Source organism: Carassius auratus, chromosome 20, assembly GCF_003368295.1.
Source record: "Carassius auratus strain Wakin chromosome 20, ASM336829v1, whole genome shotgun sequence".
Lineage (NCBI taxonomy): Eukaryota > Metazoa > Chordata > Actinopteri > Cypriniformes > Cyprinidae > Carassius > Carassius auratus.
In genome coordinates this window covers 17,836,565-17,862,803 of record NC_039262.1, presented here as the reverse complement: position 1 = coordinate 17,862,803, position 26,239 = coordinate 17,836,565, and the positions used below count along the sequence as shown (strand labels likewise).

The 26,239-nt window shown below is 37.7% G+C and overlaps 2 long non-coding RNA genes across 5 annotated transcripts in view; one reads left to right on the top strand and one right to left on the bottom strand.

Moving 5' to 3' along the window:
* Positions 1–18,951, bottom strand: part of LOC113121077 (uncharacterized) — a 40,218-nt gene extending 21,267 nt beyond the window's left edge. For 2 of the 4 annotated variants that reach the window (XR_003294671.1, XR_003294668.1), the window contains exon 1: positions 13,977–14,999. This is a non-coding gene — a long non-coding RNA (uncharacterized LOC113121077). Of the gene's footprint in view, positions 1–13,976; positions 15,000–16,070 lie in introns of those variants that run through there. The other 2 variants (XR_003294669.1, XR_003294670.1) reach the window with 2 other exon arrangements.
* Positions 12,106–14,077, top strand: LOC113121078 (uncharacterized). The gene is made up of 3 exons (XR_003294672.1): positions 12,106–12,338; positions 13,252–13,357; positions 13,950–14,077. It is a non-coding gene; the product is annotated as an uncharacterized LOC113121078 (long non-coding RNA).
* Positions 18,952–26,239: the final 7,288 nt, after the last annotated feature.

The window sequence follows — 26,239 nt, the reverse complement described above, 5'->3', positions numbered from 1 at the left end:
CAGCTGAGAGGTGCCACAAGTTGGTTGACTCCATGCCACACAGATGTCAAGCAGTTTTAAAAAACTGTGGTCATACAACTAAATATTAGTTTAGTGATTCACAGGATTGCTAAATCCCAGAAAAAAAAAATGTTTGTACAAAATAGTTTTGAGTTTGTACAGTCAAAGGTAGACACTGCTATTTTTTTGAACACACCCCTTTCAACTAATTGCCCAATTGCACAGCCTTAAGAGCGTGCATATCATGAATGCTGGGTCTTGTTTGTTTTCTGACAATCTACTGAACCTACTGGTAACTTGTTTGCCACGTAGCAATAAAAAATATACTAAAAACCTTGATTATTCTGGTTAGTCACATTGTACTGCTATTATTTTGAACAATACTGTATATATATATATATATATATATATATATATATATATATATATATATATATATAATCAAATAAATGCAGCCTGGTTAAGCATAAAAAACATACAAATGGTTAAAAAATATTTTTACGAATCTTATCAGGCTCAAACTTCAGACTGTGTGAATATATATATATATATATATATATATATATATATATATATATATATATATATATATATATACAGTACAGACCAAAAGTTTGGACACACCTTCTCATTCAAAGAGTTTTCTTTATTTTCATGACTACGAAAATTGTAGATTCACACTAAAGGGATTAAAACTATGAATTAACACGTGGAATTATATATGGAATTATATTCATAACAAAAAAGTGTGAAACAACTGAAAATATGCCATATTCTAGTTCCTTCAAAGTAGCCACCTTCTGCTTTGATTACTGCTTTGCACACTCTTGGCATTCTCTTGATGAGCTTCAACAGGTAGTCACCTCAAATGGTCTTCCAACAGTCTTGAAGGAGTTCCCCGAGAGATGCTTAGCACTTGTTGGCTCTTTTGCCTTCTGTCTGCGGTCCAGCTCACCCCTAAACCATCTTGACTGGGTTCAGGTCCGGTGACTGTGGAGGCCAGGTCATCTGGAGCAGCACCCCATCACTCTCCTTCTTGCTCAAATAGCCCTTGATGCCTTCAGTGTGACTCTACAATTAAGGATGAACCACTGATGACACATTGACTATTTTACTGATGTCCTTGCTACTTTTCTGGACCTTGATCATCGTAGTAACCTTGCTGACTATGGAAAGTCTGAAAGCTTTCAGATTTCATCAAAAATATCTTAAATTGTGTTCTGAAGATGAACGAAGGTCATACGGTTTTGGAACGACATGAGGGTAAGTAATTCTTTTTGAATGAACTATCCCTTTAATTTAGTCCAAGGCCCATTTCCAGGAGAAAGGTCACAAGATCAAGCTCCTTTCCCTTAATAATTATGTTCTCCAACCAGTCTCAAACTAAAGGAAACAGATGAGGGCATCGTTATGCAATTAAAAGGTTTCCTGGGTAACATGCGATCCAGACTACCTTTGGGCTCACAGAGGGATTCGGGTTTAATGTGAGGCCTCCTGCTCCTGACGGATAACACGATTCTTTCTACCTCGCGATGTCATACCAGTCATAAATACAACAACAATAACTGAAACCAGATGCACGGCATCATTTCGAGCCATAAACCCCCAAAACTGGCCCGGGCTGAGGTTAGAGCGCTTGCCCTGTAGTCTTTGAGCAGACTGTTTGTAATTGGACCCATATCTCACTGATCATTTATGTTGTAGGGTGAGTGGCATTTGTAGCCACGCACATGTTTCTCGTTGTGTTTTCCGACAATGAATCTGTAAGGGAACAATGAATACATCCGATTCAGGAATGAAACACATGACCTCGGCAGGACTTGGGAGTTTTAATATGACATGCCTCTTGCAGGACACCAATACGTTTGGTGCCACTGACATTATAACAGAGAGGCTCTTCCTGAAGACCTCTGTAACCAAGCAAGGCTGCTTTTGTTATGAGAAAGTGAAAAATCAGGGACATATTTCTGAACTGTTTGTTCAGTGATGTTCATGCCCCTATACTTTAGTCCAATATTTCCCTTGGAGCCATCCCAGAGCTGGCTGAAAACCCTGAGCAGGCCCCATGCAGAGTGAAATTGAACAAAAGGAAAAATCTGTTCATGTTCAGCGCATACTTTTCAAGAAGGAGGAAACAGTATGTTATCTGATAAACCTCAGGCATTTTTCTTACTCTACTGTTTGGATTTTCACGTATCTTTTTACAATGTCTTAAAGGGATAGCTGACCCTAGTTTAACCACCTACATGTTGTTTCAAACCTGTATGACTACATTTTTTGTAACTGGGGATGTAGCTCAAATGCTGGTAGAGCAAATGCTTTGCATGTATGAGGTCCTAGGTTAAATCCCCAGCATCTCAAATCACTATTGTATCTTTAGAGGCAGTCGTGGCCTAATGTTTATAGAGTCGGACTTATAACTCAAACCTTTGATGTTGACTGATATTTCAACATTAAAAAAGATATTGTTTATTCTTCTGCATTTAAACGTAGTATTTATGTTGCACAGCTATATTACTGTAGTTAGGAGCCACTACTTATATGCATTTTATGATTGAGGTGCAGTTACATTTATTGTTTTTCTGCAAAATTTCACACACAAAATCCAGTCAATCTAATAGAAATTTCTCTAAAATTTAACTAATGTGACAGTACCTTTCGCCTGCTGTATGAGAGCCCATATCAAAACAGAAATGCAGGCCAATTTTTCAACCACTGCTGTACATCACATTTAAAGAGCCTGTATACAAATTTATACAGATTTACAATCGCAGGTCTTCCAAACAGCTCTTATTGTTTCCTGAAACTCAGGACAATGCCCTCATTGCATAAACTGTGGTAGCGCTGTGTTGTTTCGCTTGATGTACTACATACTCAAACATGACGAAGCGAACAGTGGTTCACTTAAGTTTACATCTCATCTTCAATTAACCACAATGTTGAAACTGAACGTGCAGAAAATCGAATCCCCGTAGGCAGAATTCTCTGAAATGCTAACAACTCCTCAAGAAAAACATCAGGGTACTACAACTAAATTACATCCAATTAAAGTTTTACAAGCAGTGGTTTGAATGCTTGCAGATCGTGAACAAAGGTCATGTGAAGTCTGGATGAATCTGGGGTGAAATAAAAAAAGCCTCTCCACAAATATGTAAGCTAACACTTTGAGAAAAAAGCCACAGAAATAAGTTACACGACTTACTGACAGGGACAAAACATTTCAACACGCACATTTCTCAATCTGGGACATGAAATGTCACACGAAGTCCTCTCAGGACACTGTGATGCATGAGATGAGACCTGAAACCTTTGGCTTGGTAATCAAAGGGATGATCCATCTAGCGACTAAATGCCAACTCAAGGGCGCCATGTGTAACTGATATTTGATTGAGCTGGACTGCTGAGGGATGATTACAGAGTGTTATATTCAGCTAAAATGATCACACGTATCGCAATATTTTGAGGAGGCACTGCCTCCCTTGCCCCTGATATATGTGATTAGTGTAATGGTCTGACTGACCAAATTAAAAAGTAATAATGTAATAAATCCATCCATCCATCATCTTCCGCTTATCCGGGGCCGGGTCGCGGGGGCAACAGTCTAAGCAGAGACGCCCAGACTTCCCTCTCCCTAGCCACTTCCTCCAGCTCTTCCGGGGGGACCCCGAGGCGTTCCCAGGCCAGCCGGGAGACATAGTCCCTCCAGCGTGTCCTAGGTCTTCCCCGGGGCCTCCTCCCGGTGAGACGTGCCTGGAACACCTCCCTGGGAAGGCGTCCAGGAGGCATCCGAAATAGATGCCCGAGCCACCTCAGCTGGCTCCTCTCGATGTGGAGGAGCAACGGCTCTACTCTGAGCTCCTCCCGAGTGACCGAGCTTCTCACCCTATCTCTAAGGGAGCGCCCAGCCACCCGACGGAGAAAGCTCATTTCGGCCGCCTGTATCCGGGATCTTGTCCTTTCGGTCATGACCCACAGCTCATGACCATAGGTGAGAGTAGGAACGTAGATTGACCGGTAAATCGAGAGCTTTGCCTTACAGCTCAGCTCCTTCTTCACCACGACAGACCGGTACAGCGACCGCATTACTGCAGAAGCTGCACCGATCCGTCTGTCAATCTCACGTTCCATCCTTCCCTCACTCGTGAACAAGACTCCAAGATACCTGAACTCCTCCACTTGAGGCAGGAACTCTCCACCAACCTGAAGTGGGCAATGTAATAAATGTAAATGAAAAAAAAAAAACTAATACAACTATAGTCGGGAAGGTTTACAAGGTCTCATAACATGCCGGTATTACCGTAATTATGAGATGACAAGTCAGAGATATCAAAAAAAAAAAAAATCTAATTTTACAAGTTGTAAGCACAACGTTTTATGAGGCTGTGAGCATTATTTACGTAATCCCGTAATTATGGTAATTCCACGTGACATAAATGCACCATGAGTTTCCTCTTCATGGTTTTCTCATCACATGACAACAAAATGCATGTGATATATTAAATAGAGAGAATGCTAATAATAATCAGATACAATTAACATTTAAAGGCAAAATGAATTCACTGCACATTCTGCAGTAAATATACTACACTGGTTGAAGGTTTTGAACAATATTTTTTATTACTCTGGTCAGTTTAAAATACAATGCCTACTCTCTTTTTTTTCCCCGTTGAATCACATATATTTTTAAGAAATTTTAAATAAATGTAAAAGATTCAAGGGATAAAAACAAAACCAGCATAATGTCATTGAACAATTTCCTTTCAATAACTTCCTGTTTTATAAAAGACTTCTTATGCACTGAACATCATGTAAGATTACTCAGATATTGTGATTTTGAAGATTTGGACATCTATGATACGTGTGATAAATTCAGCTTATTATTATGATTATTATCAAATATTCTGCAACAGTCAAAAGTTTGGAAAAGTTCAAGATTTTGTTTATGGAAAAAGTATTTTATGCTTTGGGACAAGCCTCATGTCATTGACCAATTTTCGGTTCAGCAATCTTTAGCTTTAGTTCAGCAAGTTTTATAAAGGACTTCTTATGCACCAAACATTCAGTTGAGAGTGTAGACATATGTTGCACAAGTTGCTTTAAACATTTGCAATCTTGAGATCCACTTGAGACTACAAGAGGATATTGGCTTCAGTCTTTAAGAGCACTTAGACAGCCAAGGTCTCTTTTAAGAGGTCCCATGCTGTATTCAGTTGCTTATTAAATACGATTGACAACTAATAACCGTGTATTTCATGTTTAAATACAGTTACGGGCAATAAAAATAGTAGTTAATCGATACTTGATGTCAAAATTTGTATTAAAAGGTCAGGTTTTTCTTATATAATGACAGTCAGTTCAGAGCGAGGCATTGCGTTCACACTACGTCAATGGGATTGATCTGTTTGTGTTGGTTCGGGCTGCTGTTTTGACTGTCCTTCCTGGTTGTAGAAGAACCAGCTCAAAACACTAAACAGACGTCATTGGCTGCTCGTCTCGGGACTTTCTGGAGGTCAGAAACAAGAGGAGTGAGAAAAATGCTGATAATTTTGAGACATGGAACATATCTGCTTGGGTTTAAAGATGAACTCGACATATTTAGGCCACACTTTAGATAAGATTTAGGAAATGAACGGGCCACACAAGATGTGTAACTGTATGTTTTTATTTTATGTAACACGGATTGTGTTTAAAATCTATTTAATATTTATTTAATTCTCCAAGCAATGTAAATAAAAGAGCATGTTATGTCTGTAATGACTTAGTCCTATTCTTAAAGGGATAGTTGTTCGAAAATTCTGTCATTATTTTGTCATTTTCATGTCGTTCCAAATGTGTATGACTTTTTTCTTCAGTGGAATGTAAAGAAAGATATTTTGAAAAACATTTTTGTCCTTAGAGTGGAAGAAAATAGGTTGATTTGGACAACACTGACTTTAACTGCATGGACAAAAATGCTTTTAAGTGGTTCTTGCAGAGAATTTTCTTCTCAGTAAAGCTATGCTTTCATTCTGTAGAATTACAGTAAAACATACACATCCACAGAAATATGCACTCATAAAGATGCCATGCAGGACCCATAAAGCAGCTGGGTCTGATTTCCACTCAACTCTGGTGCCTTTAGGAAGTTGTTAAACAGAGATACACAAAGAGGGCATGGTCCAAGTCAGCACTGATGTAATACAAGGTAGCGACTGATGTCATTTTAAAAGAAATCTGTATAAATTTCAAGTTTTGCTTAATAAGAAAGTGTCTGAGTATAGAGAACTTCAGGGAAGGAGTTTTAACCTTCAGAGACTGACCTAACATCATGATTTACAGTTTTTACAAAACTATAAAAGTCACTAATTAGTTCATTAAATATCTGTTATTATGTCAAATCTGTTTAAACACCTGCATTTTAAAGCATATAATAAGGTGTGTCTCTGTGTACATATGTAAATTTGAATTTTAACAGCAACACTACTAGGTTAGATCACATTTTGTCTCAGAGCATAAGAAAAAAGCAACTTGTGTCTCACATTAGTATATGCATAGAGTGTGTATAAAGTAAGGATTTAGTGTCAATATTTTTGTTTAATGCCATTCAATAGTTTGGGGTTTATTTTTATTATTTATACTGTATGTTTATCTATACATTAAACTGATCAAAATGAATATTAAAGACTAACATTTACATTGTTACAATATATATATATATATATATTTGTCTTTATATTCTGATATATAAATATATATTTTAAATTTGCTTCTACATATTCAGACTTCCTTATGAAATTACACACGGTTTAAAGATGTACTTAAGTGAATCAAAAAAGTTCAACATTAACTATTATCAATAATAATACATTATTGTTTCAGTGAAATTTACATTAAAGTCTCTAAAAACACTACATTGACACTACAGTAAGTATATTATTTTAAAATATATTATTTCCCTAATAAGTACTTTAAAAAAAAAATCTTTATCACAAGAGAAGCATTATTAAAGGAAAAGTTCACTCAAAAATGAAAATTATATAATTATTTACTCACATTCATATTATTCCGTATCTGTGCATTGTTTTGTTTGTTTTTCAGACACAAGACAGGCAAGAACCAATCATGTTCATTGTTATTTACATCCAACATAATTAATTAGAAACCTGCATAACTACACAGAGATTAATTTACAAGTCATTTTATATGTAGTTGTCGTAAATTAAAAACGAGTTGGGATAAATTAGTCTGGATCACATTTATTGTTGTTATTTTTTTTATTAGACTTGATTGCCCGTGATCACTTTGAACTGTTCTTATATGTCACAGGAGAATAAAATAACACCATGCAGATTTGGAATGACATGAGAGTGAGTGAATAAATAATGACTGAATTTATATTTTTGGGTGAATTGTTCCTTTAAGACATGTTACTGTTAAAAAGTGGGTTTCGGAAGCCCCTCGCTTCATAAGACAGATCTAATTTCGATTACACAGCTGCAAGACACGTGTCTCTAAAATAAACATCAAAAACAACCCATTTCATTCATGAACACATACAGCTGTGTCTGGAGACTATAGCATCATCTGATAAATGTACTCAGTGCCCTTGCAGACAGGGACATGTACATACAGACCTTGCCTTGAGCTGACCCTGTCAATCCCCTCGTGTGACGTTCTTTGTTTTCCTGCCATTGTATGCTTGTTGAGGAGGAACGTTCTAAAATTGGCTTTTTGTTTAAGAGTTTACTCAACAGCACGGTTTCCTTTCATTGCTCGTGCAATTCCACACTTACTGACACATCTTTAAAATTAGTCGACCAAACAGGAACCTGTGCGGATGAAAATTGGGATGCTCAGAGTGGGTGGACATCTTCCTCCTCTGCTTTATTTTTACACTGTGAAGGATCCAGTTTCATAACATCTCATATTTCCAGTTGTTATCTGGGCATATGGAAATCATGGACGATATACTCCTCGTGCAACACGATCTCTCCACTAAATACATTCTAGTGGCTCCCGCGGGAAACACTCGCGGCTCAGCCTCCACATATACAACATGATGTAATGTTTGCATAGGCTACATAATGAACTTGCTGAAGTTCTTGATTCCTTCATAAATAACAGCTTCACAGTCACTCTAATCTGGAAATGAGCTGATGCCAGATGCATTTCAGCTTAGAGGCAAAGGATGTTGGCGATTTCCAGGTGAATGAGAAGTTTCCAAAAAGTAAAAGCAGAACAATACAACTTGCGGTGACTCTTAGAAGTTGGAACAGCGCTGACATCCGGAGCTGAGCAGGGGATTGTGTCGGGCCAGACCTGCTCCTGGCCTCCATGAAAGAGGTAGTGGAAAAAGAAATGAAGCTTTGATTTCTAAATCTCTCATAATGTCTTGTTCTGTAAAAGCCCAAGTCCCGTGAGTTGATGGCTTGCTGGATAAGGCCTCTGGTGTTTTTCAGGACTTTTACAAAAGATGATGTTCTCCATGTTTTATGGATAGTGGCATGAAGACATGGAGGCACACTCAAAAGTAAATAAATCTTTTCAACTCATACTGTGTAAAAAGAGAATGTATAATCTTTATAATATATATAATTAATCTATAATCTATCTATAAAAATAATCTATAATTTTTACAATGATAACCATAGTTTAATTGAAAAATCTAATGCATTTAGGATTAGTTAATTTAATAACACAGTTGTTATAAAGCTTTCAAAGTTAAAAGTGCAAAGGTTATAGCAGTGAAGTATACAGTAGATAATAAAGTTATATTGACATTACTTAAATAGAGTCAGAGTTTTAAATATTTATTTTACATTTTTAAATGGAGCTATAAAGTCTCTTATGCTCACTTTATTAATTTGTTTGATCAAAGTTAGAGTGTATATATATATGATTTCTTATGGATTATGTTACACTGAAGGCTAGGGTAATGTAGCTTTGCCAGTACATAGATAAATGTAATTTTAAAATATATTAAAATAGAAAACATTTTAAATTGTAGTAATGTTTCACAATATTATTGGTTTTACTGTGATTTAATATAAAAAAGCCTACGTGAGCAAAAAACTTGAAATATATTTATCAACTTTTGACCAGTAGTGTATATATTTGTGGAACTCTCATCATTGAAAGAAATATAAAATAACATATTTTACAACCTCCTCATGAATATATTATGGCTTTACTGTGGCGGTTGAAAATATCGTAAAGTGAAATATTTTTTAAGGGATTGTTTGAATGAGAACCATTTAGACACGTGAACCCAGTGGAATAGACGTAAAGATGGAATAGCCAACCGCAGCGACTGCAGGGGTGAAGAGGAAGAACAACAGTTCAGAAAAACTGTAAAACAAATTCCAGTTTTCCTGATTTCTGCTCTGTAGTGGTCCCAATATCGGCACTCCATCCGACCCCCTTGCTTCCTGAGATTTCCTGTCTATTCCCGGCCCATCCGGTCCCTGGCATGATCCGACTGTTGCTCAGGCAGATCCGGACAGGGAGACAGCAGGGAATTTATTTTCCAGACGTGCAGAGCCCCCACACTGCTCCCAAAGAAAGTGGCATCAGAGCCTATCACACGCTATTTAAAGATGACCCGAAGTGTTTGAGCGCATGTCGGAGTGTGTTACTGATGCTGGGAATGTTCCCTGATAGCTCTTCTGGAAAGTGCCACAGTCAGTTTGGCACCACACACACACTTCCTTGGAAACCTCTTCCTTTTGGAGATTAAATTTACTTTTGTGGGACGTTTCAGCACCGCAAAACACTATTTTTAAGTAAATATATTTGTCTGAGGACATATTTTCTTTTTAACTTGGTTTATTTCCTTTAGCCTTCAATAATGGCAATTAAAACTGACACGACTTTTTATGTTTATACATTTTAGTTTAAATAATAAATAAATAAATACATTTGTATTTAATGTTGCAAAAATATCCAAATCAAATGATTAAATTTGTTCACGTTTCACCTTCCACAGATCATTTTATCATCTATTCTTACAGTATGTCACTCCTATTTAATTTGTTTGGCTTTTTTCACAAACAAGAAATAAAACAAACACATACACACAAAGTAAAAATAAAAAAATAAAAACAAAAAATGCACAGAAAAACACCTTGTATGTTACCATTTGTGAAATTGTAGCTTTTTGATCTCACAAGTATAACATGGGAACAAGTGAAAATAAGTAAGGGAAGACTGAATCTGTTCTGAGACTCTATTGAAAGCAGTGGGTTATAGTTTTTTTAAGAGTCACCTCAGTGTGTGACATATAAAGGGGTCATAAGAAGCAATTTCAATCAATGTTTCCTTTCTTTTTGGAGTGTTCTAACACGCCCCCACATCTCTACGTCACTATGTGGGAAGATTTGCATAACGCCACCAAGATGTTCATGCAAAGAATCTTTGTTTGTCCTTGCTTCATCATGCCTGGAGCTAGTGGTGGAAATCATGATTCTTTCAAGAGATTCGTTCATTTTCAGTTTGTTCACCAAAATGACTAGTTCAGAATCGTTCACTGATTCGTTCAGTGATCATTTCTTCGTATTACACAAAATATGCCAGCAGGTGGCAATAAAGAGTGTATTGTGTGTTATGTCTTAAGTCAACGAACATATTCACTTGTTACAAAAACTGATCTGGCTTTATTAAAATGTGTGCATAATCGCATTCAATATAAAGTTTATAAAGTCTAATAAATTGTGCCTCCACTCACTCTAGGCCTCAGCTCACTCCAGGCCTCCGCTCACTCCAGGCCTCCGCTCACTCCAGGCCTCCGCTCACTCCAGGCCTCCGCTCACTCCAGGCATCCGCTCACTCCTGGCCTCCGTTCACTCCAGGCCTCCGCTCACTCCAGGCCTCCGCTCACTCCAGGCCTCCGCTCACTCCAGGCATCCGCTCACTCCTGGCCTCCGTTCACTCCAGGCCTCCGCTCACTCCAGGCCTCCGCTCACTCCAGGCATCCGCTCACTCCAGGCCTCCGCTCACTCTAGGCCTCCGCTCACTCCAGGCCTCCGTTCACTCCAGGCCTCCGCTCACTCCAGGCCTCCGCTCACTCCAGGCCTCCGCTCACTCCAGGCATCCGCTCACTCCAGGCCTCCGCTCACTCCAGGCCTCCGCTCACTCCAGGCTTCCGTTCACTCCAGGCCTCCGCTCACTCCAGGCCTCCGCTCACTCTAGGCCTCCGCTCACTCCAGGCCTCCGCTCACTCTAGGCCTCCGCTCACTCCAGGCCTCCGTTCACTCCAGGCCTCCGCTCACTCTAGGCCTCCGCTCACACTAGGCCTCCGCTCACTCCAGGCTTCCGCTCACTCCAGGCCTCCGCTCACTCTAGGCCTCCGCTCACACTAGGCCTCCGCTCAACTCCTGGCCTCCGTTCACTCCAGGCCTCCGCTCACTCCAGGCCTCCGCTCACTCCAGGCCTCCGCTTACTCTAGGCCTCCGCTCACTCCAGGCCTCCGCTTACTCTAGGCCTCCGCTCACTCCAGGCCTCCGCTCACTCCAGGCCTCCGCTTACTCTAGGCCTCCGCTCACTCCAGGCCTCCGCTCACTCCAGGCCTCCGCAAAAACTAAAAATAGCCAAAAGATAGCAAAAACTACGACTTTTTTCAGCATTGTCTTCTCTTCCGTGTCTGTTGTGAGAGAGAGCTCAAAACAATGCAGTGATATCCGGTTCGCGAACTAATCATTCGATGTAACCAGATCTTTTTGAACCAGTTCACCAAATCGAACTGAATCGTTTTAAACGGTTCGCGTCTCCAATACACATTAATCCACAAATAACTTAAGCTGTTAACTTTTTGTGGCTGACACTCCCTCTGAGTTAAAACAAACCAATATCCCAGAGTAATTCATTTACTCAAACAGTACACTGACTGAACTAATGCAGAGAGAAAACTGAAGATGAACACCGAGCCGAACCACATAACGACAAACAGACTTACTCGTTCTATTTGGGTGAACTAACCCTTTAATGTTTATGTCTCATCACTCCGGCCGGACTGGATCACAATAAGTTAAGGGGCGTAACATTTCCATCACGCTTGAGGTATTCGGCCAGTCACAACGCACTGGATAGCTGGCCAATTACAGCACACCTCGCTTTTCAGACCGATGAGCCTTGTAAAAATCAACGCATTTCAGAAGGTGGGGCATAGAGGAGAAACAATAATGTACAGTATGTGGAAGTCTTAAGGCTTTCTGGGGAACAGAGGAGGGAGTGAGGATGTAAAGATGTGATGGCTGTGAAGCACAGAGCAGGGGTTGTGGAGGTGGTTCTGACCCTCAGGATGCCCTCTCTGTGCCCTGCAGGAGAATCTGGACTCTGCTGCTTTTGGCACATGATGTGACAGAGTGAGTACTGCTCTCACACACAAAGACAAACACACCGTATACTGGTTTATGATCTGCCATAACTGGGCAACATGTCCACAAGAGTCAACATGAGAGTCGTTCAGAGGTATCAGCAGTTATGTAACACCACATGAGAATGCCACCAACAGGTCAAAGAGAATGACAGAGGAGGAGGAAAGAGTGCAATTTTTCCTGTGGCTATAACAAAGGAATGTTTGTTAGATAAATTCCTAAATATCTCTAATGATCCCTGTTACTGTTATTATATAAATCACTAGATACTCGTCTGAAAGAAGAAAGTCATATACTGTACTGTACGTCTAGGATGCTTCGAGGGTTATTAAAACATGGGCTAAGTTTCATTTTTGGGTGAACTAACCCTTATAGTAAGAGATTTCTTTATCAGCTCTTTGGACTCTCATTCTGATGGTACCCATTCACTGCAGAGGATCCATTGGTAAGCAAGTGATTTAATGCTAAATTTCTCCAAATCTGTTCTGATGAAGAAACAAACTCATTTACATCTTGCATAGCATGAGAGTGAGTAAATTTTCAGTAATTAAAAATTTTTGGCTGTACTATTCCTTTAACAGTCCAAAAGAAGTCAAATAAAGCATGCACATCCATAATAAAATGTGCCTTTCACACCCTCCTTGGGTGAATAAAGGCCTCCTGGATTCATGTATTTTTGTAAGAAAAATATCCATATTTAAAACATTATAAACATTTTTATCTCACTTCTGAAAAAAATATTGACTTAAAAGATTAAATGTGTAACAGCATTAATTTTATAGATCAAATCCACACTATTCCAGTATGATGACAATAATGCAATAATTATTCAAATATTTATGTGAACGCAGGACACAAGATGCTTGTAAACTACATGTTCTCTAGCTAATTTCCTGAACAGACATCTACCTGGTCCTGGAAGATTTGCTTGGCTATGGGAATTTGGACCAAGATCAAGAGAAACAACCATAACCACTCCTAAAGAAACCACTCAAAAACAGCATCTGGTAAGAATATTTAGTGTAGCTTTACTCATTCTTTTTCTCTTTTACTTTTGTCTCTCGCTCTCTTCCTCCGTAAATCTGGATTCTTTCTGCTGTTAACGCACATGAAAAGAAATCCATCCCCGCTTCTTACTAAAAACAAACATTTCTTTGATCATATTGGGTCAATCTTTGTTTTTTTTTTTTTTTTTTTGAGAAATCTGCAAACAATCTGTCTCGGAAGAACTTGAAATGTAATGTTAATTAAGAAATCTCTGTTCGGTCACAGTTGTGCTTAAAGCAAAGTCCTTTTCTCATCTGGATCTCATGGTACTAAATATCTGAAAATGAAAAAGCGCAGCTTATTTTTAGAAGAAGGCTAAATAATTAGTATGTCATGTATTGTGCTTTTACAATCTGACCGTGCCACCCATAATTATATAAATCAGGATCAGACACAGGACCTTGCCCAATCTTATCAAAATCCCACCTCGGAATTCCTCCCTCTAAATAAGCAAAACTCAGATACTAATAATACAACATGGAGTTTATATAACCTGTAAAACATAGGACTGGTCGACTGACGTCAACCTGTAGGTTTCATACTGTCTGACAGGACATCCTGCAGGTGTGGGTGGATTACCTGGTCTCCAGTGCTCTCCACGGGATTCAACACCCACCCCATCCGCTGCCTCAGCCGGGTTAGACCGCTGCCAGCAGTGGGTGGTTCACCACAGACCTCCAGCGCTGGAAATCTGGATCCAGTCTGCAAATTCAAACACAGGTATTAGAGATCAAACTCTTTGAAGTATTTTTAAAGTACTTTTTAATGATGACTAAATTGTGTTTTTTGTTATCCACTCTATAACATTTTAAATTCACAACCCACTGAGTAATACTAGTTATTAAGAAAAAAGATGGACACCTGGATCATCCGGCTGGAATGTCATTTGAGCCTCAAAATGTTCTAAACAGCATTGCTCATATTGCAGCTCCCACTTCTGTTATCGTGCCATTGGGACATACTCTTCTTTACTACTGAATCAGGATTTCAACTCATGCCATTATGGAATGAAGCACAAGGCAGAAGCTAAAACTTTGAGGTCTGTGTAAACTTAGAAGGCAGGTCACAACATAAAATTTGACATTACAGTATTGCAGACATGCCACAGTGTATAAGTAATTATTCACTCAGCTTTTCTCATTGATGTTCAAATGAATTAAAGGGGCATTTCAATCAAAATGATCCCAAACCTAGGTGCTCTTCTCCTAACAGTGAATGATGGCAGATGCTGTTTAGCTCAAAAAATTATTAGCCATAAAAGTCCAAACTAATTTTGCGCTGTAGAAGTGTTTAACATTTTCACAGAAAAATAAATAAATAAAACACTGTAAATTAGTTAAGAGTAAAATACCATGAAACACTGTAACATAATTGTATGTTATTTAACGATCTAAATGCATAGTGTAAAGTGCACGGCGCAGGGCGTGTCCAAATACACTTTTGCTATTTAAACGACGGAAAAACGGTTGGCGCGTAACATGCAATAAACCAATCAGAGTCTCATCTTCCAGTGCGAATTGCACTCGTGACACGACGGATTTGCTATTTACACAGCAGAAATTGGCTATCAAGCGTAAGGTTGGGGGTTTGATTCCCTGGGAAAACATGACAGGTAAAAATTGATAGCCTGAATGCACTATAAGTAGCTTTGGATAAAAGCGTCTGCTAAATGCATAAATTTAATTTAATTTAATTTAATTTAATTTAATTTTCTATATATATATATATATATATATATATATATATATATATATATAATTAGCCTAAAAAAATATTATGTATTCCAATCCTTTAATTTTTAAAATTTTGCATGTTTGTGTGCTGCCCTGTGTTTAATAAGCAGCGTGTACACGCGTTGCGGATCCGCCTATACTAACACGCTCTTTAAATAACAAAGAAAAAAACATTGACTTTAGACTTTAGACCAGGTTTGAGTTGGTCTATGGTGCAGTCTATTTTCAGCTCCTTAAAATAGCAATGCGCCTGAACACACCTCTTTTTTAGACCAGCACAAATGGGCGCAAATGCATTTGCTAATTAAACGACATGGCGCTGGATGGGAAAATGTGAACGGCGCCGGACTGAAACTAGCAAACACACTTGCATTGAGCCTTGTGTCGCATTGCGCCGGATGTATTATAGGGTCCTATGAATGACCATATAGTTTACAGTGAAAAACTGTTTATTTTAGTAATGATAAGGTGTTTTGGGTTGCATTTTCTGTTTAAGTTTCACATATCTGAAACAATGTTATTGTACTTTATGGTATCATAAATATTGAATATTTTACAATAGCTTTGTGTGAGGAACATTAGTAAATAATGACAATATTCTATGTATCTTCTTTTATGTTCCACTGGAGACAGGTTTTATTTCTACAGGTTTAGAAGGACATGAGGGTAAGAAAATTACAGAATTCACATTTTTGGAAGAGCAATCCCTTTATTATTTTATGAAATCCGACAAACCAACTGTAAATTGCTACACAAAATATAATGTAATGGCATTTCAATATGAATGAATTCAATATGAATTATTAATTTTGATAAAGCATCACAGGTGGTCAACATCTGTAACTGTTTGTGGCCTCATGCAATGTGAGGGGGTAAAGATACATTTATCTTCCTGAGTTATAAATATATTGACACACATCCACTCATCCTTTTGACTTACATGTAAGAGTGTATAGGGTTCCTCAGCACAAGGATTCTTCTTCTTGTGAGCCCTGCGAAAGCCAAACACAAAGCTTCTTTAAAGGACCAGCCAACCCTGTCTGATTCACATGACTCACACAACATGGATCCAATCAGATCTCAGAGGCTTTGAGAGGATGTTGTGATGAACGCCACATCTGTCCCACTTATGCTCTGCATATCAACACACTTATGCAAGAATGACAGTGTAACATAACCATTACCATGAAGACTGACACATCTCTGAAGGCATATTAGCAATCAAGGCACATACTCCCATCAGAAGTAGTTAAATATGAAGAATGACCCTTGTTCAGATGAGTATTTCTTCAACTATAGACATTTTTGGCTCATATTTAAGCTCAAGCTTTTTTAATTTTTTGGTTTTGATGAAGACGCTGCTGTACTGGGTTCAAAAACCATCCAAATGGTTTATGTGTATTTTAAACTGTTTAGATTTGCAGTTTCTAAAAATGTAGTAATTCATATTTCTATGATGGATTTTCATAGTGTGGATAAAATGAGGGTAAAACAAATCTATTCCTAAGTCATTTGAAAGACAACATAACCACATAATGATGTTACAGTACTTTAATGTGACCTTCAAATATCAAAAAAGAAGAAAAAGAAAAAAAGTGTATTGAATCTATTTGAAGTTTTTAGTTGCTGTTACAGGAAAAGTTCGTCCAAAAAATTTAAATGTATTCATCCTCAGGCCATCCAAGATGTAGATGATTTTGTTTTGATTACTATTGATTTAGAAAAAAAAATGCATTACTTTACTGCACAATTAAATCTTCTGCAGTGAATGGGTGCCATTAGAATGACAATAAAAACATCACAATAATTTCCATATCCATAATAAAGCGTCCTGCAGTGCAAAGGTCCATCATCTCATATCAAACTCATATTTAGTTACAAACATACTTCGTTTAGAACTGTTTTGGAGTGTTTCAGCTTGTGAAAGGAGATTGATCTGGATGGAGCATACAGTATTTCTCTTCTGACTCTCATTCTGATGGCACCCATTCACTGGATCCATTGGTAAGCAAATGATGTAATGCTACATTTGTCTAATTCTGTTCTAATGAAGAACATTTGAATGTCAGATCATTTGTGTAATAATGCAAGTTGGAAAAAATAGTGGATGGTTTTTTTTTTTTTTTTTTTTTTTTGCATAGCATGGTTTAAACCCCTTTGTTTCATGAAAAGACTAATTGATAAGTGAGAAGGCAGTTGTCTGCAGGTGTTGTTTGTATTAGCGTTTTCAATAAAAATGCATGCATTTCTGACTAGCTCTCAATACAGTTCAAATAATCCAATCACAAAATGTTTTGCCCCATGTTCACACTTGCATTTAAGAAATGAATTCTAATACCAAGTATAAACAGTGTCGGTTATCATGAAAAGCATGCAACGAGTTTGCTGCTCTCCACGCAAACCCCCAGAACCCAGTGCTAAACATCTGTTAGACCCCCAAAGAACCCCTCTTTGTGTGTCTGTCTCACAGTTTCTGTGTATTTGCTTGCTCTCTGTGCTTGAAGAGTGTCTGTTTCTAGATAAATGTTTGAATGCGTGTACGTGTTTGTGTGCACGCTCAAACCGCTGTGTTTCTGTGTGTGGATGGCTGAAGGATTCTCTGCCAGTCTCATTACGATCTCAGCTCCCCTGGCCTGTTGATTGACGTGCTTGAGGGGGGGTCTGTCCTCGCACACATGGTTTGGGTTAGCGGGGCAGTAAGGATGAACCCTCCCCTCGTATTTACAGGTTATATACCGTGTATGTAAACAGTACAGAACCGTTATCTGACCCTGGCATCCCTCCCTCTACTCAGGCTGATGTTTGCATTGGTTATTAGCATGAATTGGAGAAGGTATGAGGTCCGGTGTGGGGTCAGTGCATGCTGAGGGCACATGCTCAATAAAAGCAATGAGCTCTTATGATTGATGTCCAACCATTAGTCATCTAATTATTACGCCTACTAGGCTTTTTTTTTAATGGTTATGCAATACTTGTTTTGGAGAAAATGTCAAATGTGGTTGAATAACACTGGGCATTAATTAAATTCTTGCATATCTATGCAGGCAAATTAAACGAATATGTTAAACTATGGTGTTCCATCCCATGTTTTTGTTCTTAGAGAAATTAGATAAATCATTATGTGATATAAAATTTTACATGACGAATAGCAAAGTTTGGCCTGTCTTGACCAGTTGTTCCCACAAGTTAAAATGTCAACAATGTCCTAAATTGACATAATCTGTCAATCTCCATTGTTATTTTTTTATTGTAGAAAAAGCATTTTATAATTAATTTGGCAAGCATTAATCAATCCTCCCCCATAGTTGTCATTCAAGTTTGTTAATTTGTACACAAATTGCAATATCGACCCTGTTACCATGGCTTATACAGTGTTTAATTTCAAATATCTTATTTTGTGTTTCTCATAATAAAAAATAAAACAATGAGGGTGAGTAAATGACAACAGAATTATTTTGGACAGATAATGTCTGACAGAGTTAACAGCGTCAGGCCTTACTTTGCACACCAGTCAAATGTGCCTCTAATGTGTTTCCTTTTTGAAGCTGATATCAGTCACACACAAACACACCAACATGCACACACACGGGGAGCGATCCACGTCAACCCTAATGGCTGTCAATTCCCATGCAATAACAAACAGAGGGTCTGTAGGTGCGTGCTGTGTATGATTTAGAGGGGGCAGTCAAACAGAAAGGCCCTCTAGGGGAAGCACAGAGCTGCCAAGCCGTGCTTTAAACCCCAGAGCACTACACCGCCACAGACCACGGCCAAGAACAAGACACACGGTACATGCAGAAATTCAAATGTAGGGAAATAAATTTAAACAAGATTCACTATACAACATTTATGAAAACAGCCAGGATAGTTACTAAGCATTCTCTTACTCAATGCATCAATGAAACTATCCAGACCTGAGCAGTCTGAATAAAAGCCACTGATGTAATCTGTACACCTGTGGGTTACAAATTCTCAGAAGAGAGAACTTTATTCCACCATATATTTAGAATGTAAAGATGTCATAGCAAATCCACATGCTATAACTCTCACCATAAAAAGGGTTTGCAACTGGGAAATGATAACTGCTCCTGCAAAGAAAAGAGAGAGAGAGTTTGTCAAAAGGAATGTAAAGAAAAAGAAGGGGAGGCAGAGAGCCTCTCTGTGCTTTCATAACCCATGAAGAGTGTTTTCCTGCTGGCTAGTTTCCTGGACGACATGGTGGTCAAATATCCGATGCTGGATCCAGGTACAAGAGCTTACGCCTGTGTGTGATGAAAGGATATTAAAATTACATGAGCATCAAAAAACTTCTCTGTGCTGACACATTGATGTTGATGAAGGGGGTTAGTGGTAGTGATGAAAGGGTGATGTACAAGGTGAAGTGATAAGGGTCAGAATCGTCTCGTGACGGAAAGGATGGGTGTAACATCACAGCAATCCACTTAAAGATGCTTCACAGATGATTTGTATTTTATCACGGCATTTCACCAAGCAAGTAACTGAAGAAGTACTAGCAAAGATCCCTTAACATAAACCCAATAGGTTTTTTTGGGTTTGTATTATTGCAGAAGTAAAACAAAAGACAATGATTCTTACATTTTGTTAATGATAACCTGTACAAAGGAACATGCCTTTTATGAATTTTAATGCCTAATTAACACTGTCACAAGTAAAGAGCTATAAATATAGGCTATAAACAAAGTACATCCCCGTAAAATGACTTCAACATCACTAAAGTAACGTTTCTAAAAAGCATTTTTGCCTGAAGTCTGGGCACAATCATAATCACAATGTGCTTGTAAAGCTAGTGAGTAGATGAATTTACCTGTGATGACGTTTATTCTCTATAACAGCTTTAGTCTGATTTAGCTGCTATTTAGCAACTGTCTTTTTCAAGACAAGAAAAAGCTTTAAAAAGAATCACAAGTGGTATTACTGATGTTGAAGAACAAACCATGAAAATATCTTAAGCTTGTGTTCACCACAGACCTTATTTCAGGCATTTAGCGAAAGAAAACATTACAAAAGTCCATTACACTGAGTGAAAGGAACCCGGAAGTGCTAAAATGTTAGCTTGTTTCTAGGATTTGACCAACAAAAATACATCATCTCTGCAGCACTCTATAAAGTCCAATGCCAAGCCATTGCCAAATGATGATGTCACTCTCCAACAGTCTATTGCCTAACTTGATCTCATGCCACTGTCCAGTGGTCTATCCGTCATTAATCAATGGATCCCCAACTTATAATGCACACATACAACTACACACACTCAAATTCAACAGCTGTTGTTTAGAGTTGAGGAGCATAACAGGTCAAAGTTTGTCTTCATGTGAGATTCAAAAATCCAGATCCAGTTAAGTGAAGCCATGTGTGTATGTGTTGATGATCATTGTGATGATGACACAAATACTGAATTTGTTTTGTTGTGGTTATCTGATGTAAAGGCAGGCGTCTATAAAGTGAGTAGTGATCTGTCAGTTAAACGCTGAGGAACGAGGGATTTCATCGTATAAATCAATCAGAGAACAGAGAACAAACCCTGACTTACTCATCTCCTTTGGAAAAGAGGCCCTCAAAATATTAGCTCCTAAACATGCCTTCAAAAGCCACAGAAGATCTGGCCTGGAGTCTCCTTAAAGCCTCAGATTAGTTTTTATTTCATTAGATATCTATTTTCCTGTCAGCTGCTAAGCCTTTAAGTGCCTTTTAAGAGATGTTTGAGCTTGAGTTAATCTCTGCATCCCGTTTTATCAAAACCATCTATGCTAGGAATGGACATTCAGTGGACACTGGCCTGCATGGAGGTGAAGGTTCACTGGGTTGGTAAAACAAAAGTCATGTGAAACACTATAATCTTAACTCGATAGAAAGTTAGTCCAAACTCAACACTGAGTGATAAAAGAGGTTTGGCAACGTTCAATCAGGGAATTAAAGGGATAGTTCACCCCTAAATGAAACTTCTGTCATAATTTCATCACCCTCATGTCATTCCAAAACCGGACTTTCTTTCATGTGCAGAATTTCCAAAAGTTTTTGTCCATACAATGAAAGCCAGTGGAGCATGATGATATTTTGCACTTCAAAAATGCCAAAAATTAATAGTTTTTCTTTTGTTGTTCTGTATACTTATGTATACTTGCCCTAAATAAAGATGTGGCTTTAGAAGTTAACTTTATCTCCATATAGACGCTTTTAGGAAATCACAGAGCTAGCTGGGGGAAACTAGAGGCGGCCAATCGACGTAATATAGCCTCATATTAGAAATGTTATTGCACACCTACTGCCACTGCCAGACAAAAAAATAAAAATCGACAACAGCTGTGGTTAAACGCGATAAAATGAGCCGACTGGACTGAAATGATCTTCAAAAATGCTTATGTTTGCAGCGCACACTTCTTATCAGAAAAGGTTTTTGGTAATTGTGGCTGGAATAATAATGTAGCTGTGAAAATAGTTGCCTGCTGATATTGAAATGAATATACTATACTAATATACTATACTAATATACTAGATAGTCACGGTGAGTTCATTAGATGTGAGTCACTCATCCGGAGGGAATCCTGTCAGATTGTCCAAGCACCGAGTGAGTGTGTACGGGTCGTACGATTTGGTTTAGTCCATTAAAGTTAACCTTTTCAAATAGTAATCGTGGTCCCAGACAGTGAGTCATCTTACATATGTAAGTAAAATTGGATTTTCTCCAGTCATTTTTAAAAAACAAGCTAACAATCTTCATAACTAGCGTTAGTGTTTTTCTCCACCCAGAGAAACACATCACAATGTTTACTAACAGAAAAAGGGTCCTTAAACAATAAATATTTCAAAACGTGGGTTCTGCAATGCCATTGAATTAAAGGTTATAGATGACAATAAAGAACCTGTGCTGGGTACATGAGTTGTACAAATGCTGTTCAAAATCTACTTCATAATCAAGTTAGTCAATCTGAAGAAGACTTTCTCTGATAACACAAATAATTTTCCTAGTAGTGTAAACAATGTTTTGTCATTTCAATGGGTCAGAAGTTTATAAGAAAGAAAGAAAGAAAGAGAAGAAATGCATAATCTGATGGAGTGCTGCTCATTTGTTGTGGTGAAGTCATTCCCTAAACATTAATCTCTGCCGAATACTGCACATGTTACAAAAACCAGCTGCTTTCAACAGGAAATTGAACATTGGAGGGAAAGAATAAGAATTATGACTGATGAGATATTGGCACAGCTATGATCACGGCTGACCTGAATAGAAGATGTTGATATGCAAAACAAAGTAATAAATGTTAGCAGGAAAACTGCTGGCTAGTGCAGATTTCCTCATCTGACTTGATCATCATAAATACTAAATGTCTATTATCGTAAAGTGTGTTTCATTTTAATAGCTGACTTAATACAGCACATTTGTATGCCTTATATCTCTTTAAAACATACCACAAAAAATAGGCTAATGCTTCATCATCATTCCAGTAACATGTTTGCAGTAAAGGTTTAGATGAAACTTTATTTCAATTGTCCTCTTTTGACATTCTACTAACTACAATTAACTACAACTACATGACCCTACAGTTTGCCAGGGGACTTGGAATGATGGAATGAATATGTAAAGGTGCCGACTATGCTGTATTTAGGAGACTTTCTCAAAGCCTCAGGACAACTGCATTTTGGAGCATAACCCCATCTGACACTTCCAACATATCATTGAAGAAATAGTGTCCCTTTTGGCTAGTTTAGGTAAAAACTATTTTATCTGCTATCTGCTGTATCTAGTGCTCTTGTGGCTCAGTAGTAGAGCATTGCATTAGCTGTGCAGAAGGTTGTGGGTTCGATTCCCAGGGAACATGTTAGGTAAAAACTGTTAGCCTGAATGCACTGTAAGTCACTTTGGATAAAAGCGTCTGCTAAATGAATAAATGTAAATTTAATGTGCAGGTTCAAAACATGGTATTTCTTGAAAACGTGTTCATGTAAATATGACACCCTAGTAATCACCCTCTGACAGAATGCTGTCGCGATGCCTGTTGTAAACATTACTCAATCAAACTTCAGGATTTTTTTGAACGGCAGTGTATATAAAAATATTTAGTGAGCCTATCAATCTAAATAAAAAAAATGAGTTCAGTGGACAGAATCACTAGCACACATCCTCCTAAACGCAATGAATCAGAAAAAGGATCTCAGTCTAATGGTCAACCAAAGACATAGACACAAATGAAACTGTAGACCTTACTACACCATGTCTGTTTCAAGGCTATGTTTGCAAATTCCTTACTAATTAGCACCCTAGCTTTTAATAGTGAGCGAGTGAGTGCACACACACACACACACACACACACAGTTTATTGCCATTAGAAATTCTTCCCGTTATTAAACCTCAGCTGCCTCCACCCTGTAGTTTATTAGTTTTAGACCAAGTGTATTAGAGATTGTTTATTGGGACGGGTTGTGTTTGAAGGATGACCTGGTTGGGATACACGTGGGCCTGTTGCTCTCTGGGGTGTTGCCGGACCACCTTTTATGCCCGGAGTTGTACTAACTCTCCTGAACAGCACTAATGAAACACAAGAGCTTCACATTTCCGAAAGCGCTCATTAAAGTGTGTTTGTATACATGTCTGATGGCACGTAGAAATCTATGTCCACTTTCACTATTCACCTTATTGGTCTTCATTGTGCAATTATGTCACTTCCTCAATATGAAGCATTATTTGGGAAAAGTAAATAAATGAGGGGCCAGACAAGAAGTTCAAAACCTAGGAAATGGATTGATTTAATTTTTTTTTGTATTGGTCATATATGGACATATAAAGTATAAACATTATGCACATTCCTGATATTTATATTGTTCCTAAGTCCAACTGTTATAATCAAAATACCACTTTTATGGTCATTTTGCATGGTCTTAAGCCTATTGTGCATGCTGGAGATTCAGTTTGAGAATTTCTTTTTTTGTTTTCAAAATTGATCTTTGGTGGGAGATCAGATAGGAACATGACATTTACACAGATACTTTATAAGTCCTCTATGGCAGCACTGCTCTATAAATGATTCTGAGTTTCCACTATTTACAGAGCAATGTAAGTTTTCCCTCAATAAACTCCTAATTTGATGCTCATTGATAGTAAGCAAGGGGGTAATTAGAAAATAGTGCTTCCTAAGCTAATATGTGACAAATAAACCTATGCTCACTGGAAAAACATGACTCTAACTATACTTTAGCAAAACTCCAAAAATGAACCTATACATACAATTCACAACAGTTTCCAGTTCAAATGTGCATGATAGTGCATGATTTGTAAACCAACACATTTAGACGTTTACTGTACATCACAGGCACATTTTCCAGTGGACTTGGTTGCAATAAATGTATTCATTTCTCAACCAAAATTCAATGACAAAGCCCGTTTAAATTACTATTTTGCTTTTGAAGAGCATTAGTGATCAACAATGGATTCAAGACACAATGGACAGAGAGAGAGAGAAGAGAGATATAGAGACCACGGAGCCAGGTTATCTTACGTAACTCAATATGTTCCCAAACATACTGTACAGCTGTTGGTCTCCCAAAAGAGTTACATACATTTTTGAACCTGGCTCACTGGGCTGCTAAATCGATTTATTTCTGAATTTTTTATTATTATTAGGTTTTTATTTGTTTATTTTGTTAGACTGAGGGAACAGGGAACATGACTTATGTGTAAGCCTATAAAGTCTTAAGTCTTTATGACTTAATAGGAATAAATCTCTTTTAATTCTCTTTTTGTTTTAATGGGGTGGGCATGACATCATCCAGTGACCTATCAGATGGTTTGGTCCTGTGAGAGTCACTGACCTACACCTCCCCTCACTCTGGCCTTCACTCAATGAGAATTAACACTAGCAACAGGGGACTATTGAATCCCCTAACATTTATATTTCACACAGCTTCCTATTCATATGCTGTTCAAATATAGTGACTCCTAGACAGATTCTGACACTTTTAGAGCAGAACTGTATTTGAACGTCATTGCATTAAATAACTGAATATCTAAGCAATTTGCACCTGCAGCTAGATCTTTTTTTTTCACAACTTCACTTTTCTGAACCACTTTTTATTGTATTGTAATCGGCATAGTAAAGTATATGTATAAAGTCATTTCTCCTCATGTTTATGCAGATGTTATTAAAATGTAACCACAGGTGTAGAGAAACACTTTAACTATGAACATGATCCACTAACATTTGAAAGAGTCCAAATACATTTAGTCTTCATTTCAAACAGTAAACTGAATCTATTGGTTAACATTTTAAACCATAATACACTTCTGTGTTAGATTAATAGTTTTAAACATGAATTAAATATTTATAGACCCCCGTGAACCTTTTGTCCTTGTAGAGATGCCAGGATTGACTATTCATCAAGGGAAGCTTCATCTCCACAAGGACATAAAAAAAACTGAAATATTCAAAAGAAACACACATAAAATAGAAATTCAATCCTTATCTACAGTAGAGGTAAAAATAAACATGTATTTGCCAAGTTAAATATCAGCTGTCAGCACCATTATCAGGCCATCAATCCTAAACATTTCAAATGTTTTTGAAAAGAATGGAAAACAGAAAAGGAAATATGGAGAGTTAAAGATCCTGGCAACAAGGATTGTAAGACTTTACTCTGATATAATTGCAGATTCAACAACTGTGTTTACATCAGAGCGCACACTTCTTTCAAGCAGCATACAGCGGTGTTGTGCATTTTGACCAGTTGATGGGAATAGTATTCTTAAAATGCATTCCAAATTCTGAATAATTTGTAATACATAATTATTCAACGTATTTAGAAGTGCCCACGATAACAATATTGTGCTTATTCATTACAGTGATATATCGCATTACCGAATACCGGCACAAGTCTATGATTCAGTTTCAATGTTTAACAGCTCATTGGAAGCAAAGAATATCAAAATATCAACTTATTTTTATCATAATTTATGGAAGAGTATTGTATGGCTTTATAAAAATGAAAAATGTAAAATTTGAATAAGAATAAAAGACAACTCAAACCGGTTTAAAATGGCATGAGGTTGGCTAAATGATGACAGAATTTTTATTATTGGTTTAACTAATCCTTTAAAAC